This window comes from Haemaphysalis longicornis, unplaced genomic scaffold (assembly GCF_048455015.1).
Source record: "Haemaphysalis longicornis isolate Haplotype H1 unplaced genomic scaffold, Haemaphysalis longicornis Haplotype H1 scaffold_4, whole genome shotgun sequence".
In the NCBI taxonomy this organism is placed as follows: domain Eukaryota; kingdom Metazoa; phylum Arthropoda; class Arachnida; order Ixodida; family Ixodidae; genus Haemaphysalis; species Haemaphysalis longicornis.
This window is the reverse complement of record NW_027526361.1, coordinates 110182125-110201209: the sequence shown is the minus strand read 5'-3', so window position 1 is coordinate 110201209 and position 19085 is coordinate 110182125. Positions and strand designations below refer to the sequence as shown.

The 19085-nt window shown below is 46.3% G+C and overlaps 1 protein-coding gene across 5 annotated transcripts in view; it reads left to right on the top strand.

The window, feature by feature from the left end:
- The window catches only part of LOC144179260 (atrial natriuretic peptide receptor 1-like), a 185775-nt gene that overhangs the window by 62665 nt on the left and 104025 nt on the right, over positions 1-19085 (top strand). The window lies entirely within an intron of this gene.

Sequence of the window (19085 nt, the reverse complement as noted above, 5' to 3'; positions counted from 1 at the left end):
TCCTTGTACTGACGGAAAAAGTTTGAGCTCTTTACAGTAAAGTTCCAGCAGCGAGCCATCGACAGGTGTGTCTGGCAACATTATCAGGACCCTGTCATTCAAAATATGGTTGACTTGCGCGCTTTAAATGTATTCTTGAAGCCATTGGAAATCGCCTGAAAATACTAATAGACACGGAGACTCTCTGTCTCACTGCAAGTCCGTAGTAGTAGTAGTAGTAGCAACTTTATTTTGCCCAAAAGTTGAGGTGATTGCACCACTGAGCTGTTCACTCAGTCATCTAGACAGCGTGGCTCCCGGTGTTTTGGGAGCTCGGTGTCTTCAGCCAACTGGGCGAGGGCTTCTTGCACGTGGGGAGCTGGGCTGAAGATGGCAGCCTCCCACTCTGTTAAGGATAATATGTTATGAAGGATGGGATGATTTCTTCTACGTGAGGCGGGTATTAATGGACGTGACCAAATGATGTGGTGAAGCGATGCTCGTTCCACAGAACAGAAAGGGGCAAGCGTCCTTATATTCGCCGGGATATATGATGGACATGAGATGTGGAGTGGGGAATGATAATGTTTGGAGCTGCCTGAGAAGGACTGCATGCCTTCGACTGAGCGAGTACTGGTGGCTATTTTTAAGTGGGTTTGTGGCCCTTATTAACTTGCAATTAAGCAGGCGACAGTCATGTGGCTTCCAGCCACTCCGCCCAATAAACCAATTAAGTCAATAATATTGGACAAACATGCCTTGAACATCCATTTACGATAAGCTGTTTTCAAGCAGTATTTAGGCCACCGATTCTATCAACAGGAGAGCTGTTAAAGCTGTTGTTCCCGCCTTCGAGCTCTGCCAGAAAACTAAGTCCAGCCGAACGCACGTGAGCGAGCGCCTCGTGAAGAGCGCCAGGCGTAGTCCAGGTTGGCGCGTTGGCGTGCACCCCGTTAGCAGCTCGCAAAAAATATCAAGAAAGAATACCCAGTACAGGGGAGCGTGCACCTCATGAGGAGTGTGTGCAGTCGGCCAGTTCGACCAGCTCGACACTCTGCCCAGGGTACCTGGCGTGATCTCTCGCATGCTGTTCTCCTGGCCAGTTCACGTGCGTTCGTGCCTGAATAGGGTTGCACTAACGCAAAGTTCGCGAAGTCGGTTGCTGTGGGTTCTCGCACGTGCTAAGGCGGTCCACTTTGGGAGAGATGTGAAAAGCTGGGGACAAAATTATCCTACCCTGCCAATCATTAAGAAATCTGAGCGGCAAGTTCCAAAATCCATATGATGGGCAACCGTCTAATCTCCGACAGAAGGAGATGGGCTGCCAGCTCTGTTGTTTCTCCAGCCTTGCACTAATAACGCAAGCTGTGGCGATTTTATTGTAGGTGTTTGATTAACAGGTCCCGGAAATACAATGTACATACCTCCAGCGCTTCTTTTTCAAAGAAAGGTGCTTATTTGTAGATTGTAATTGTGCGAGAACTTAAGTCTTCCTGATCTGCTCATGTGATTAATACTCTTTTGGGAGCGTACATTTGGAATGACAGGTCAATTCTCAATTTTCTGCGATTCCAGTTACCATATCAAGTTTTTTCGGCGCACTACTACGCCAACGATAAATCATTCATCATAAGTACGGTGCGACGATACAATTTAAAACGAAAGTATTCAGGCTTTTGGATTACCGTTTGTGCACACTACCCCGAATAAAGTACACAATGCCCGGAAAATAAAGAAATAAACCCACTTTCACGTTATCTGATTTATTTTAATTTAGCGTTTGATTATGTGTAGAAAACCTGCGGTATTTTTCACTGTGTAGATTTCTTTGCCTAGGCTTGGAATGGTGGCCTCTACGGCTACTGTTACCGAACGCTCACTGTTCTGCCTCCCAAACAGTTTTTCCAATCCGCTTGAAATAGAGTATCGATTTTAGGGACAGTTCTTTTATGTCCGCTGAGTTTCCACTTCAGAATTCTATTTATCTTCCCACGCGCTTGGGTTCCCGTTTCTATAAAAGAACCCACTGTGCCCTTCATAATTTCGGGAGCGTAGGTATAGGCAAAAAATATTCGCAAACAGTATTTTATATGATGCGAGGTGAATCCGCCGTCGGTATATTTTTGTTAAATCTTCCACGTGCTACAGAATGACTCTAATCTGGGCTGAAAAGAAGCTGAGTACGTACACAAACATTGACACAGAGGCAGAAAAGACAGGAAATATCGCCGTTTCACGGCCCTCACACACCCACATGACGCATTTGCCAACGCACCATGACGCAGATGCACGCTACACATATGTGGATGTGCATCATGTGGGAGCATATAGGCAGTGGTCTGAAACATTACAGAAATCCTGTTGTCGTTGCCGTTGTTGCCTTGCTGTCTTCTGTTGCGGGCAAGTCCGCTAGTCATTAGAACTGTTCTATCACCTGGACCTCTCAACGGACCACACAACCTGAATATAGCTGCTTTAAAAAAGGTACGTGCAAAGAGTAGCGAGTCAGGAGGCCACCGTTCTTAGCTGAAGCATGTAGAAATAGAGGTTGAACCAATAAAGAGAGGAAGAAGAAGTGGCAGCTCGGAACGGTGGCCTCCTGCCTCGCTTCTCTCCGCGCAACCCGTTTTTACGGTTGTTGCGCCGTGTCAGTGAAGAGTCGTGGCCTGGCGGCTACAATTCTTGCTTCGAAAGCAGAGAGGACTGCATTCGACATCCAGAATATTCAAACCGACAAACGCACCTAGTTTTAAAGATCCGGGCCCGACGGCACCGTATACCGTAATATCGGAGGTGAGGACACGCCAAGGTGCCGGCGATGGACGCAGGCCGTCGGATAAACGCAGCCGTTGCAGGCCAGGAAAGGGTGACTTGTAAAATGAGCAACTGGCAGGTGTCGCTGTAAAACGTTGCCGCCGTGTTTGGATCCTAATTTCTTTATTCTCTCCGATTTTGAGTACTCTGCCCGTGCAGAAGATTTTTTTTGAACCCTTCAAAAATTGAATGCCAGCACCCACGCTCCATACTATAGTAGATGAAATCGAAAACATTTTTTGTTCCTGCAAAGGGCTGGTTTTGTTCTGGCGAGTCACAAAGACAGCTCTATGCTTTGGTTGATTTACGATTACTGATAAGGATTGCATGATCGCACGATACCTATTACAAATATTTGTAAATAATGTCAGCTTAGAAATTCGCGACCCCATTAGGATGCACCGTGAATGATGGTCTTCTCAAAAACAAATTTCTTGTGTACCACAGGGATCTAAATATCGGACTGTTCCTTTTCACTTTTTTTTGCAGATGGAGCGAAAGTTGGGGCTACATTTGAGGGTCCACACGTTAGGTGACGGTAACGTGATTATCTCTAAACCAGTAACTTACGTAGCAGAGACGTGACTGTGAAAGAGGCGATATGGGTCGCTGTGTGGCGGCATGCACGTTTCCGAGAAATCGTAGACACTAGTGTTTTTCGCTGGAACTATTTGTAATTTAAATGAAAGGCTATCGATCTCACATAAAAGTTCAAAAAAAGTGATCAGTCGGCAAAAAAGGAGGAACAGAGTGAAGGGCACTTTCACGTGTGCACCGTTACAAAGCATTGATTGATTGATTGATTGATTGATTGATTGATTGATTGATTGATTGATTGATTGATTGACTGATTGATTGACTGATTGATTGATTGATTGATTGATTGGTGGATTAAACGAGCCGAACCTGAACATGGGCAACAACGAAAGCCGTAGTGGAGGGCTCCGCATTAATTTATACCACGTGGGGTTCTTAAGCGTGGGCCGAAGTCTCGACACCCGCATGTTTCCGCTTTTCGCTTCCATTCGAAAAGCAGCCACCACGGCCGAGATCAAACCCGCGTCCTTGAGCTCAGCAGCACAATGCCTTAGCCATTGCGCAACCGTGGCTGGTGCAATTAAAGACCAACTAGCCCTAGAGCATGCTTTCACTCAACTTCATCATCATCACTTTTACGAAAGGGCACGTTTACGAGATGAGGATAAAAGTACTCAAGGCACACGTGATCAAAGTGTTATCGTGAATTCTGCTTTTGCATCTCGTGGCGCGTTAGAACGATTTTCAAGAGATCTTTTCGAGTCGTAGAACAATATTCGCTACGACAGTTTCTTTATTACTTACTCCTATCTTTGACGTGCTTCAGGCGTGCATATTGGAAGTAAGACATCACGCCGTGGGTGGCATTCGCGACCACAGGGGCTGTTTCGTCCGAGTCAAACTAAAGAAACACATGCTCGGGCGATACTTTTTTGCATGTTAAAGAAATACAAGCAAGTAGAATAAATTATTTAGTTAAATTGTACATTGGCAAACTTCGTAGCCATGGTGTAACTTTCATTCGAGAGAGAGAGAGAGAAAAAATTTTATTTCTCCAGCAGAGGCTGATGTGTGGGCGTCGCCCCGCGGAAGGCGTCCCTAGTCCGGGATGCATTGACTTCGGCTGGCCGTCCGTGCTCGGGTCACCAACTTAAGCTGGGTATCCGGGTCCGGGCTGGCCAGGGAAGCCCTCCACTGCTCGAATGTTGGGTTGGAAAGGGGGGGCAAGTCTGGAGCGAACTTTCCTCACAGCGTGCCGTCCCAGTCATTATCGTGCTCACGGCGAACGCAATGTCGCTGCTCATGTATTGCCCCGCAGTTCTTGGAATCCTTGATTGAGGGGCCTTCAATACTCTGCTCGGTTCACACGACAAGTAGATGAAAGCAAAATAGCCTTTTATAAATCACGTGCCGGAAAAAGACAACGTAATAGACGACGTCAGGTGCTATTGCCATGGCATAACGGCTGCACCCAGTGGTATCCATGCTGAATTGGCGCACCTATTTCATGCATGCTACCATGAGACCACCTTGCAACTCCTGGGGCTTTTACCTCGAGTTCTACTATACCAACTTTGTCAGCGCGGACTACTCTACAACAGTTGTTGGATCACTGTCTGTGCAGGTTATTTTATTTCACAATGTCATTACAATGCGTATAATAGCTATTCGCTTTCGTTGTGAAACGCGAAGTTCCCGTTTTTTAACTGCGGAGCTGTTTAAGTTTTCTTCTGTCCGTGTGGATCGTTAACAGAAAATTTCGAACGGCGTGGTGGAGAGGGGGATATGCTAGGCCAACAAGGATGAGAGGAAGTAACGAGGAGGAAAGGTGCCCACGAGCACGTGTTGGGAGTGCGCGCCCCAAGAAAAAATTGGCCGCGTATCTGCTCCTTTCGTTGCAAATGTCGACAAAAGACGATAGTCTTTATCGACATTTCCCAGGTAAATGCCTTCCTTCACTTTACCGCTCCCCTCTCATGTTGTTACTCTTGCGTCGCGCTCGTACCAAGGTAAAGACGCCAAAGGTTTGCTTAAATCAATTTAAATTTGCCGCGTTCCACTGCTCCAGGCCGTGTGCCTCGATGCCAGCGCTGCCGTATACGGCGGAGATGCGCGTGAATCTAGGCGCCCTACTTCAACGTTTATAGAACCACGTTGCCCTACTCCTCGTGCGTTCCAAGCAGAACGTGGAGCCTATCTAGTGGAATCTTTCGTGACTGTTGCCTCTTAATTTCTTAAAATGCCGCAAGAAGCTATAGTGGCGCGGGCGACAGCAGGCGACGCCGGAGTGATTTTTTTTTCTGCGGTGGATGAAGTATTTAATTTCGCAAAAATCAAGCATCTATGAATTTTTTTATAAAAGAACACTGCAAATATCACTTATGTATTCATTTGTTGTCTTATATTTACGTAATTCCTTGTTCTTCAACAATGTTGACAAGGATGAACATTACACCGGATTTAGATGGGTAGATTTGGCTGCGACTATATAAGACTATTGCGCAGGCCTTGTTTTACTTTGGCCGGGTGGCTGAATCGAGTCACAGACAGACAGACAGACAGACAGACAGGCAAACAGATATACATCCAGGTCAAAATTTCTGGGTTTAAGTAGCCCAAGAAAGACTATCGTCTTTATAAAACCCTCCCTGTGGTCGCAATCGAACGTGGGTCCCTCGCGTTATGAAACCGGCGTCTGTCAGATTGCGCTATCATAGCATTCGGGGCGCACAGAATTTTTCTTCGGTTAGTAGCGCGGACGTCGGCTTTGGACTTTGTCTGAGTTTTGGCAGACTGGCTTCGGATTTCGGCAGTTTGAATTTTGGACCTTAGGAGGGTGAATTGTAGACTTTGATTTAACTGAGTTCGCAATGAGAAAGCTTCGCTTTTTAACCATCATTCTCTTTAAAAAGGGGCAGAGCCAAGTTAAAACTAGTGGAGACCACCAGCTCCACTGTTTCGTCAGTCTTCGAATCTCAATTACGAAGGTGACCGAATAGTTTTAACGCATAAGCTTTTTGAGCAGAAAAAAAAATGACAGTGCTATTTTTGCCGCATAGAGCACACTTTGAATATCTAGTTGGGCATCGATGCTGGTTCTGCGGGCCCAACCGACATTTGTGCCGCACACGCCGATCCCAATATCTTGTCGCTCCTATCATTGATTGATTGATTGATTGATTGATTGATTGATTGATTGATTGATTGATTGATTGATTGATTGATTGATTGATTGATTGATTGATTGATTGATTGATTGATTGATTGATTGATTGATTGATTGATTGATTGCGAGGTTTAACGCGTCGCCGCTACACAGGCGTTGAGGCTCGCCGGAGTGGGAGGCTCCGGATTAATTTCGACCATCTCGGGATCTTTAACGTGCGCAGAAATCCCGAACACACGGGCGTTTACGCTTTTCGCCTCCATCAGAAAAGCGGCCGCAGCGGCCGGGAACCCAACCCGCGTCTTCGTGCTCAGCAGCGCAACGCCTTAGCCACTGAGCCCCCGGAGGCGGGCCCTCCAACGATTCGCTGAACAATTCTTGCTGTAGGTTGGAAGTGACGCCGCATGGTCGTGATCTGGTCTTTGGGGAACGTCAGAAGGGGGCAAGCGCCTCGCTCAGGTCAGCGTCGCTAACGAGAAATGCCGCCACACTGCAAAAAACACAGAATACCTGTCCAAGAACACATGCAAGAATTATAAGCATTAGGGGAGCGCAAATCCGGGAAGGGACCATTTTCTGGGTACAGCAGATGGCTATTTCCGGTACCAGTTCTCTCCTTATTGCCTAATGTGTTGGTATGTATGTGCGTACGTGCGTGCATGCCAGCGTGGTAGTTAATATTGAGCCCAGTCAATTTTTCTGCAGCTGTATGTTATTCACTCCCATTAATTCTTCGGTATTTTTGGCATTCGAAATCTGAAACATCACAGCGCCGTTTCAAATGTGTGTTATTCGTACTTCATAATTTTAGTGTTGTTGATGTGTTGTTTATTGGGTACCTATAATTAAACAGTGCCCTTTCAACGTTGTCGTGGCAACACATGGGGCCGGTACACGCGTCAGCGACCCGAATTAACTATGTAGGCTTTCCCTCACATGAAAGATAAAACAGTGTTCCGCAAAGGTAATGGCAGATGCCGTGGAGGTCGTCACACCATAGACCTATAAGCCGGCGCCCTGTCCCCATGCGTGGTTTTTTGAGCCACTTAGTATCCTGGGCAATTCTTCGGGCTCTGGCCCGTTTTGCCGTTCTTATATCTCTTTCGCTGTATGAAAAAAAGGACACGGCGGTAATTAACTCACTGAAGGTACAATTAGGCTCCCGGCGCGCCGTGTTCAAAGTGTGTGTGTTGGCATACACCTCCTTCGGTTCTTTGAAGAGCGTCGTAGTGTCGCAAGTACGATGGTCTTTTGTTTTTCGAAATGAACGCTGGCGGAAGACATACAACACAACAGAAACAAACGCGGCTGTCCCCAGTCCAACCTGTATCTCTTGTTTTGCCTGTTCTGCGCTGAATTTTATTGCAAATACTAGGAACCTAAGGTTTTTTTGTAATTTCAAATACCCTAGAAATGCACGCTTCGTGGCCGGGTTCCGCCTAGCCACTACGTTTTAGCCGAATGTTTCTTTATTTTAAAATAAATATCCACGCGAACATCAATTCCTATGGCTACCCAATTTGTTGACTGCACTCTGTAGGCAGTACCCCGGAACGTATTTTAGGTGAAGATCCCAATAACCCCTCCACTTTTTCTGGGCAGAACAATGATCGGGCGAAGCAGACGAAGGGGGTTGTTGACTACACGTATTGTGCATAGGGATGTGCCCAAACATCGGGTATTGGGAGAGGTCAACTCCGTTTTTACTTGTTTTGTTGCTTTGCAGTAGCTTTTAAACCAGCATTTTTTCTAGTAGGGCTGTGGTTCCGGCCCGTCGTACAGCAAACAAACAAAACGACGTGCAGGGTGCAAAAGCGATTGTAGAAGGAGTTTCGTGGCTTTGATTTGAACTGTATCTTTATTTCAATGCTTTGGGATTTTCGATGAGTGTGCTTAATTTTAAAAAAACTAAAAAAAGAGGGAAAATATTGGCGAGTCTTTGCCATGCACCACAGGAACTACTAATCCCTCTACGGCTAAGAAAAAAAAGCTTATGCCCAGCTACGCATATACCGCACCCGTATTAGCAAAAATGCACGCTTATGTTTATGTCCTGGCCGAAGGCACTTGATGCATACATGCTGCCTGGAAAAAAGAAAAGCCTGGGAAAAGGAACATTGGTTATGGGGACAGATGATACCACTCGCAAGCTCACCAGCCTAGAGTATACTGAACACACCTGACGTGCCTGCATTAATTTGCGGAGCCACTAGCATGAGGGGTGGTTTGCTGTTTGCAACGCTTGCTTTTCCTAGTTCTATTCTTGGTGCTTTTTCTGGCGTAACCACTCACCAGTTTCCAACCTTTCGTTCTGAGTATGTGATCAATACGGAAAACACAAGAAGGAGTATGGTTTATGCGCCAAAGTGAGCTGGCTTGAAGGAGCTCAACGACTATCTCTTCCTGTGAAGTTAAGTGGAAGTGAAGTGAATTGGAAGCTTATTTCACACGTCTAAAAAGTGCGTACAAATAATAATACAGAAAAAGGTCCCGTAGCTAAAAACCTGTCGGGGGACCTCCTATGAGAGAGTGCGTGAAAAAACAGCGTTAGAGGAGGCAGCGAGTGAACTATACATCAACAGGGAATCAGTAGGAACAGGCAGGGAACAACATAGGTATATGAATCCAATGGTTGCAATAGGCACATCAACAAATGCACATCAAGCACCTGTGTTAAAATATTTACAAATTTCAAGCGGAATACCCATAAAGTACAAATTTTATGTCACCCTTCCGTCCCGTTAACGCACCTGCGCTATGTTTCGTCGTGTAGCTCGGATAAGGAGAAGTGGTTCGAACTGTTTCCACTTCGCAGTTTGCAGGTGTTAGTAAGAGCCGTTCGAGCTAATGACTAGCCTAACAGTGACTAGTGCAACGAGGTACCATACGTGCAGTAGTTTTCGAGCCAGCAGATGATAAGCGCGCGAAGTAGCGGCATATCCGCTTTTTTTTTTTTTTTGGCAGTTTCAGAGTCCCTCGTTTCGCGCAGCAGTGCTATTATAATCCTCTCATAGTCGCCGTCGCGCCGAAGGCCATAAACGCCCTTAACAACGATGAGTGGAGGCCGTTCAAAGTAAAAATAAAACCTTAATTCTAGGCTGACTTCGTCCGCAATTTTAGTTGGTAAAAATTGTCTTGAGGACACAGAAAGCTACACCTCCATGCGGTGGTACATATTCTCTGAAGGGAAATTACAGATCCTAGTATATAGGAAGCGTACATCCACGTATGAAATCTAAGGTGTGTGACTCGCCACAAAGTCGATGATCCGTAATTAAGGCTGCTAGCTGAAGGATTAAAACAGATTTATACGTGGCGTAATATAATAAATACGCTTTGCGTGGCTGCCTCCATCCGGAAAGCAATGACTTCCGGGCTCCAGCAGAAGATACTTGTGGTGCGAGTCAAACTATGGACTATAATTTTCACAACATGTCATATTTTCTTTCCCAGCAAGCTCCGCGGGATAGACCTGTGCTTTTAATATCCGCAGCCCCATTCCTATAAGAATGGATATTCGAGAAATCCTCCCCAATGCTTTTAGCAGCAAGTTTTTCTAGTCTGGCGCTCTCGTATAAAGATCCGTCTTCACACCCAATTTATTATAATTATTTTTGTCCCAAGTCAACTGCACCATCCCGCTACGTACTCACTTCCATTTCGCCAGGTGCGGGAGGCGTGAAATTACATGCACGCACAGAGGAAGTAGACGACGAGAGAGAGGATCTCTTGACTGATGATACGGCGGGCTCTACGCCTGTTGGGTAAAGTGCTCTAAAGGAGGTTTAAGGATTGCAGAGTGGTGAATTTGGCCATGGTGCTCGTCGCAAACACAGCTTCCGCTTGTGTCCGTGTAGCTAAGTGCTCGTCCTACCTCTTTGAATGCATCCTAATTAACCACACCTTATCTCAGCCTTTCTGCAATGAGAGCCAGCATTCCATCACACAGCAGTTTCGAAAAAGCATGTCTACTGAGGCTCATCCACTTAGCGGTAGAAATGTTTCAGGGCGGTTCTTTGCTCTCCCGTTATAAGGTTGTACATATTTGCGATCCATTCAGTTATTTCAACAAACAATTTCAGCTCGTTAGGTTCCGAAGCGACAGAAACAAAACCAACTCTTGCCGTTATCAATATGAGTTCAGTGGCATCAAAGCGGTGTGGCCACAAGATTTTTATTGGAGGTCTCCTGTTTTGCAGAGCGACGTAACTTGCCCTTCTGCTATAAATGCGGATGCCTACACCCTTGGAGACACATACCCAGCTTGTCGTCTTCAAGTACCACAGAGTCCCACTCCCACTCCATTACCCCTCTCTTCAAATGTCCCCAGAACCTCCCCTTCCAATAAACGTATTCCTTATCCTCCTGTAATACCACAATTCATTTGAGCAACAGCATGAAGTACTTACTGTCTTCCGGTGCTGCTGCTGAAAGCCAGAGCTGCCCGTTTGTAGGCGACGCGGCTGTTCAATAACATGTCCCAATAGGCCACGCGGCACGACGGACAGGTAGCCGGTGACACAGCATTCCTGCAGAAAGGCAGGCCGCGTAGCACGCCCCTTGAGGCACGCGACACGAACGCAAATTGCATTGCGTGCGTTGTTTCTGGTTTTGTGTTTTGTGTCATTCATGCGGCACCGAGCTAGAGAATGTACTTTCGCCCCACTTGTTGGATGTTGGCGTGGCAGCTACGTAGCTCTGCGAGATAACCTATGCGAGTCCCGTTCCTTCGATGGAAGGGGGGGGGGGGGCAAGCATGATTAAGAAGATGCTACGTTCGCACAGGATTGTATCCTAACAAAACTGAGCCGGTGACGTCTTACCGCTTTTAATGCGTAGCATTCTTAGCCGAGTACCCCCAAAGTCAGGACTGTAACGCTCTCAATTTCAACAAAAATACAGATTCGCGGAAGTTCCCAATGTAATCGTTATACTAATGTAAAGGGAGATAATTGTTGGGAGAAAATTTTGAAGAACTAACAAATAGGAAAAATACAAAAAATTGCAGAAAATGGCAAACCGTGTAACGCTCTGCATTTCTACAATAATGCAGGTTTCGTAAAAGTCTCACCTGTAATCGTTATAATAATAGCGTAAGTGGAGATAATTGGTGGAACGAAATTTTGAACAACTAAAAAGATATAGGAAAAATATAGAATAATTACGGAAATTGGCGAGCCGTGTAACGCCCTGCATTTCCACAATAATGCAGACTTCGCGAAAGTTCCAAATGTAATCGTTATGTTAACGTAAATGGATATAATTGTCCGGAGAAAATTTTGAAAAACCAAGAAATAAGAAAAAATATTAAAAAGTACGGAAAGGGGCAAAACGTATGACGCATGGCATTTATACAATAATGCATATCTCGCAAAAGTTTCCCCTCTAATCGTTATAATAGCGTAAATGGAGATAATTGGTCGAATAAAATTTTGAAACACTAAAAAATAAGAAAAATATAAAATATTACGGAAAATGTTTAGTGCGTGTTATGTTCTAGCGCGAGGCGTAAACGAGTGTTCCGGTGTGTTGGTACCGTGACTACATGAGACGATGGTTACGACTACGGCATTAGACGCGAACAGTCTGAGCCACTAAGGGGCGCCGCTCCTAATAGAGTTCTCCGTATATTTGCCAATTTTCGCGGACACTAGGCCGTCTTGAGAACGGGTCAATTATTTCTTCAGTAGAGTATGCTTAAGGCTGACAAAATTTATTATATGAAGCTTTTACAAGTTATGCGCAAAAAAAAAATCTTCATGGCAAATATAACGACACTAAGAGTAAGTACTCTTCAAGATATCCCAGGATACATACACCGAAATTACGAACAAATTAAGGCAGGCTGTCTTTTCTGTTTCAACAGGCTAACATACTAAATAAAATTCGAGACCCGTTCGATTTAAGATACAGTGGAAATAAATTTAGAACACAGGTGAAAGAATACCTCTTCAGTCATAATTTCTGATTCAATCGCTTGAACTTTGGATGTTGCTTAGACTGGTTTAATGTGCTGGTTCTGTAGTTGTGTCTATCTTTAAACCGTAATCACAGTTCCACCCTGATTGCCCAATTGTATTTGATTTTACCTTACTCTTATGCAATCTAATGTACGTAATTGTACTTATAAGTCAAACATTAGAATTTACAGCTTGTTTGATTTGGCTTCTTCATTGTAGTGTACCGAAGGGGGCTGGGGCCTCTCTCAGGCTTTTGTAGCCTTTAGTCCCAGCCTGCCTTCTCGTACGTCTGAGGAAATAAACCTTTGAACCTTGCAATAAACGTAGTAATATCGCGCACTGACGACTTGGGTCTTTTCATCGACCCCGACGCTAGGAAAGGTGATTCCGTAAAAAAAAAAAAATATGAAAGTAAGAATTACGTTCATTGAAGTCGAGAGCACGGCCACGCTGTTTCTGGTAAGGCATTGCTTACCTATAATCGGCCACAACATTCCTCGGGAAGACTTGTACTGCATTTCTGTACTTGCTAAGACAGTTTCGTTGCGCATCCTTACAATAAAAGCAAGAAAATTACCCAGAACCACCAACACGTTGCTGTGCCAATGGGGCTAATGTTCGGGGTGCTTTGAGGACTGCCATAAGTTTGGTGACTGGCATAATCTGAATGGAGATTTCTGTGAAAGACCACTCTGTTTTCTCAAGAACCAATCAAGTAAGTTTGTTCGTAGAACATCTAAATAAAAAACAAAACGCAACGATTCTGCTCTTGCCACATTCTGAAGGGAATGAGCTACCAGCTTAAGCAGAGTATTTTTACAAGTGCGTACGAACTCATCAACTGTCCTGGTGGGTCGTAGCGCCCTGTGGTAATTATTTGTGAATTTGTTTGCCGAAGACATCAAAGGTCATGAACGAAACTGGAACGTTAAGGATCCCTCCATCGTTTTACTGCAAACTTTAGTCGCACTTGTGGCGATCACATGACAGAAAAAAAGAATGCCATAGTCTGTACAGATGTATGAAAGTATGAAAAGCTGTATAAAAATTGGCACAGCTTGCACTACTGGTGCAATTATGGAGCAAAGTTAGGGTCTACCTGGCTTCTCCCCACATTGAGAGCGGATTACAGGAGAGAGGGAGCAGCCGGACCCCAGAAGTGCAACGCCGTTTTGTACGGCAGTGTAAAGCAAAGACCAATAAAGTCGGTACAGTGTTTTATTCAGTAGCAATCGTCGTCATCCCTTTCGTCGTCGTCTTTCGACGGCACAGCCGAGTAGGGATAATCCTCCTGTAGCACGTCCTCCCCTCGGTAGACCTCCACTGTTTCGTCAGCTGGCCCGGTGGTCGTCTCCACGTGTGGATTGTGAAGCGATGTCTTGACAGATTCGTCGTCATCGTCTTCGGCGCGGCGGACCCGTGGCGCGCCGGTCGCTACACGACGACGATGACGAAGGCGGGAGCTCCTCCTGTGGCGTAATCTCACGCGCAAGCCTGTACGACGCCGGGCGGTCGCCGCTATGCACGCGCTCACGTGCGCTCGGTTTTTTTTTTTTTTTTTTTTTTTCTAAAGCCATTGCGCGAAGGTCGGGCCCGGCGCCGCTCTTCACGCGCTCACGCGCGCTAGGGATTTTCTGTCTACGCCGGACGAACGTGTCAGCCTAAGCAGTTCCGATGTTAAAACTGACCTAAGACTAATTGATAGGAAATTGTGTTGCTCAAGGCAAGCATTCCTGCCATACCTCTATCAGGGACGAAGCCCCTTAAGGGCTCTGGCTGTTGGCGGCTAATGTCGTCATCGTAACCTTCATCTCATGCAGTCATCGCGCTGGAGCGCTTCGTGAGACCGGGTTCAGAGCGCTTCCGTGACTGTCGTAATAACTTTAAAGAATGACGTCATTTCACGTATCAGCCAACTTAACTGCGTGACACGCCGTTTTTTTACGTCCATAGATCATGATATGGCTTTTACGTGGGTACTCTGACCATAGCCTACCGCGTACATATAAAACAGCAGGACACTCGTTTACGTCTCGCACTAGAACGCTTCGTGCTTAAAGGCACGAGACTTTTACAGAAAATCTGCATACCTATACTCCCCAACGGTTTCATCTCCGTTGGCAAAAATGGCAAGGCGCCAATAATGCGCTTATACACTGCATGCTCCGCCCCTGCCCAGGTTTCACATTTATGGAAATGGGCCGAGATTTTTTTATTAATGAGGTACACGCCATTTTATCTAACTGTTACTGCTCTTTTCCTCAATAATGTAAAATTCGCTGTGTATATACAGCCCCTGTCGGCGTTTCTTGCAAATAATGGAGGGATTTCAGTACAACACATTGTTCGGCAACTTCGATCATACCATTAAAACTTAAAGCGCGAACAACGCCACAAAAGAAAGACAACGGTCTCGCCCTCCTTGCATTATCGTCGAGAAGATTTCTAAAAATCAAATGGGGTGGGGGGAGGGGATTTTGGAGTTCTGAAAAGAGTGTGGGGAGCGGGTAGTGGGGGAGGTGAAGGCACTTGAGGGCGGAACTCTTCGAATATGTGCTGGCCTCCCCCACATAACCCGGAGCGGTGGGCCCCGGGTGCCAGCTCCCTCCTGAAGGAACGGCCGGTATCATCTTCCCTTTGTAGTGCCCCCTGAGAGACACTTTTACCGGTGTCTTCCTGTACAGCCACGCGCACGCCAGCGGCCCGAGGGCGGCTGTCAATCTAAGCCTGTGCGGCGCGTGCAACTACGAGAAGCGACGCGTTCGACCTTAAGTAAGAGTTTAATGCGTAGCATTAATTCTTTGACGAGTACCCTCACCGCCAGGACCGAGTAACGACCTGCATTTCCCCGAAAATGCAGCTTTCGCGGGAGTTCCAGCTCTCATCGTTATAACAGCGTAAGTGCGGGTGATTGGTCGAACAGAACTTTTAAAAATCAGAAAATAAAACGAATACAAAAAAGAGGAAAAATGGTGAACCATGTAATACCCTTCATTTACACAAAAATGCAGATTTAGCGCACGTATCACCTGTAATCATTATAACAGCATAAATGGAGATGATTGGTCGGGCAGAATGAAGATAAAGCGAAAAATATGCATAAAAATGCTATGCATTACTAGACAATTCTCGGAAGTTCTGCCGATTTTTCTAAAGCGGAATCGAAGGCTTTCTTAGTGGGTCCGTTGGCGGGCCCTGTCAAAAAAGAACTGAATTTTCGTAAAGACCGGTTGGTCGACCGAAAAGCTCTGATAGGATCTGGGACGCACGGCGCATGCGTGAAATGTGGTTTCCATCGTGTCAGAACGATTGCATGGAAATCGCGAAAACAGGACCGGTTCTAGATAAGACAACACACGCATCGATCACGAAGAAAGAGCAAAATAGCATGCCTTTATCTTCTAATTCAAGTATCGGTATGCATTCAGATCGTTCGTAGATGCGCTTACTAAGTGCGCGAAGAATCGTCGCACGAAGAATTGCCGCAATGAAATGTCGCTTATAGGCGCATGCTGGAACGCCTAAACGGTAAATACCGGTTGACGATTGATTTGATTGTGGGGGCTTAACGCACCGACGCTTCAAATGCGATGAGGCGCGCCGTAGTGGAGGGCTTCAGATTAATTTTGATCACTCAGAAATCTTTACTTGCGCCGAAATTTCCAACACACAGCCATTTTTCTTTTCGCCTCCATTAAAAAAGCGGCCGCAGTGGCCGGGACTCGAACCCGCGTCCTTGAGCTCAGCAGCACAACGCCTTAGCCACTGAGTCCACCGCGACCGGCATGAATGCCGGTGCTGCCTGTTTTTTAATTTGTAGCCCCTTTTCCCACTATCTAAATGGCAGATCACTCTGTCCCAGTTAAATAGACCAAGGGAACGCGTTACCTGAAATCAGCGACCACTTTCAACTGCCCGACGACGTAGTCTCTGAGTTCAGTACCCACCGTCCGTTGAAAAGCTCCTCTAACCTAGAGTCCCGCTCTCGGTAGAGAGTAACCTTTCGCCCTCGTTCCAAGACTCACGGGCTCCTTGCCAAAAATCGCTTCCTCTTGCTTCTGGGCCCACCCCAGGACAATGCTCCCCGTTGTATATATCTCCACGAAACGTTGGATGGCTTACGAAGCGCTTACGACGCTCAGAGAGCCGATTCTCCGAAGGGCCTTCGAGGAGACACCGCGACAGGGCATCAGTGGCACCAAGTCTCCTTCCGAACAAAGAGCCCTCTTGAAGTTTACAGTCCTGCTTCAGTGGGTACTAAATTACCTAAGCCCTGGCCGCTATTAGTCACGCTTGAAGAACCCTGTTCGGTCGTGCATGTCGCACGCTTACGGTTAAGGGGTGGAAAAGTTTGCTCATACAAGTTTTATTCATCCGAAATATGCAGACATCAACTTCCATTGAACGGGATACATCCTTCGCATCCTGCTTCATCTAACTCACTGTTTTTCCCCTTGAACACGATTAGTATGTTGGACGGAACACAGACGGCGTTCAGACACGCACCAAAGGCTGTTCGAACTTGTGAAAGCAGGGAGCCACTGTCCGTATACTGACGCAAAAACACAATTTTCGTTCAGACAGTAAATTCCAAGTGACTACAGTGAAAGCACACTGAAGCAACACTCCTTTTTCTTACGGGTAAATTCGCCAGCTTTGAATATGCACGCGAAACGTCAAGATAGTTAAGCGGGGTGACGAAAGGCACATTATTCTTTAAACACTTGTGGGCCTAGTTTCCGCATGCCGTCTACATCTGGCTTTGTGTGCAAAGAGAAAGTATACAGAGCTTTGTGTACAAAAATATAAAACAATGTTTTTCTCTTGTGCCACTTTAGCCCGTACTCGTTTAAGCGAAGCTTCTTGCCTTGAATAATAAAAAAATGTCACTCAATACTAGGCAGAACTCAGGCGTTGTCCTTGGAGTACATTTATATAACTTTATTTTATTCCCTATGCTTGATATTTTTCTCTTGCGTCATAGCTAATGCTCTAAACATTCGTCATTCCTATCGTGTCTAACGTATTTATTTTGTCACTGTCAATTTCTAAAGCAAAGTGTTTTGATACCAATCTCACGTACGAACCTTGTCCGGCCATAGCCCAATTGGTCTATCAAAGCAGCAGGTTAGTATGATACAAATAAACAAATAAATAAACGTGATTCCCTTATAACGGCTATACCGTGGCGAGGTAGCCCACTGGGAAAGGCTTTGTGCGGAGTAGCAGGAGCAATTGGAGTGATTCCTGGGGCACCACGGGTTTTCCTAGCAGAGGCAACAAACAAAGTCCCCAGTCTGCGCGAGATATCGGCCAAAGTAAATAACCACGAATGGTTTAAACCAATGTTCAACCTTCGTGACGTGACGCGTAGCACAGTTTTTGAGTCTGCAGTCCGAACCTTACCGCGGTTGCATACTAACTTCTACCCATTTTACGTGCTTCTTTTTTTCATGCATTGCGCGAAACAAGTGGAGAATTAGCATTCCCGCAAGGCGTTCTTGGCCTTGAACCAGATCAAACCAAGCATTGGCTGCCCATTGACACTTGAGTGGGTGGGGATCCCCTGGTTCTTGTGTAAGAAGTTTTGCTTCAAACAGTTCACAGGGGCTAGACAGCATGAGCTGTAGTCACGCATCGCAGATCGTGTAACATTCGGTAGTTAATGCCGAAGTATTAACGAAACGCAAACGTCCCGCATGGCATGGCGGTTCCGTCTGAAGGCCTTCTTACCTCTCCAGAGGATTGATTGATTGATTGTTGGGTTCAACGCGCCGACGCAACGCAGGCGATGAGGCTCGCCGTAGTGGAGGGCTCCGGATTAATTTTGACCACCTGGGGATCTTTATCGTGCGCCGATATCTCGTACACACGGGTGTTTTTGCTCTTCGCTTCCATCAGGAAATTGGCCACCGCGGCCGGGAATCGAACCCGTGACCTCGTGCGCAGCAGCGCAACGCCTTAGCCACTGAGCCACCGCGGCGGAAACGACCGCGGAAACGACCGTCAGAGGAAACGACCACAGGCGATCCGCGTGTAATATACTAATCATCAGTATATTCAGGAACGCGTTCTGAAAGTTAGGCCTAAATAGTATAAAGTTTTTCACAAGTTTCAAAAGGCGCGCGCCCACACGGTGCAGGCGCGTGTGCAGATACAAACTACATGTATAGGGTATTGCCCCGTCAGTCAGCGAGCCATTGTGCGTTCCACGGGTTACTGAAGAGTCAAAAATTGCCACAAAGCCTGTTCCCTAACAAAAACATTTCTGGAAAGAGGTGAGAGCAAAACCAGCAAAAAAAAGGGCGCAGGTTTACAACTTTTAAACCTAGTTATCATGAGCGAAACCAACGAGAATGCACTCAGTCTTTTGTAAAAATATGCCCTTGCTTGAGGTTTCGCAGCCTGCCCTACGGCTACATCGACTGTATGATTGGATTCATTCTTTCACTTGCACTAAAGAGTCCAGCCGGCACGCCATCGGCTGCCAGATTTCGGAACCAACCGCACGTGAAGCATTCGTTTCCCATTCTCCTGGTCACGTGATACCGCAGTGACGAGGCTCCGAGTGAGGAAGTGATAAAAAAAGCGCAGCTCACGCGCCGGTGGCTCAAGATCGCGACGCGATG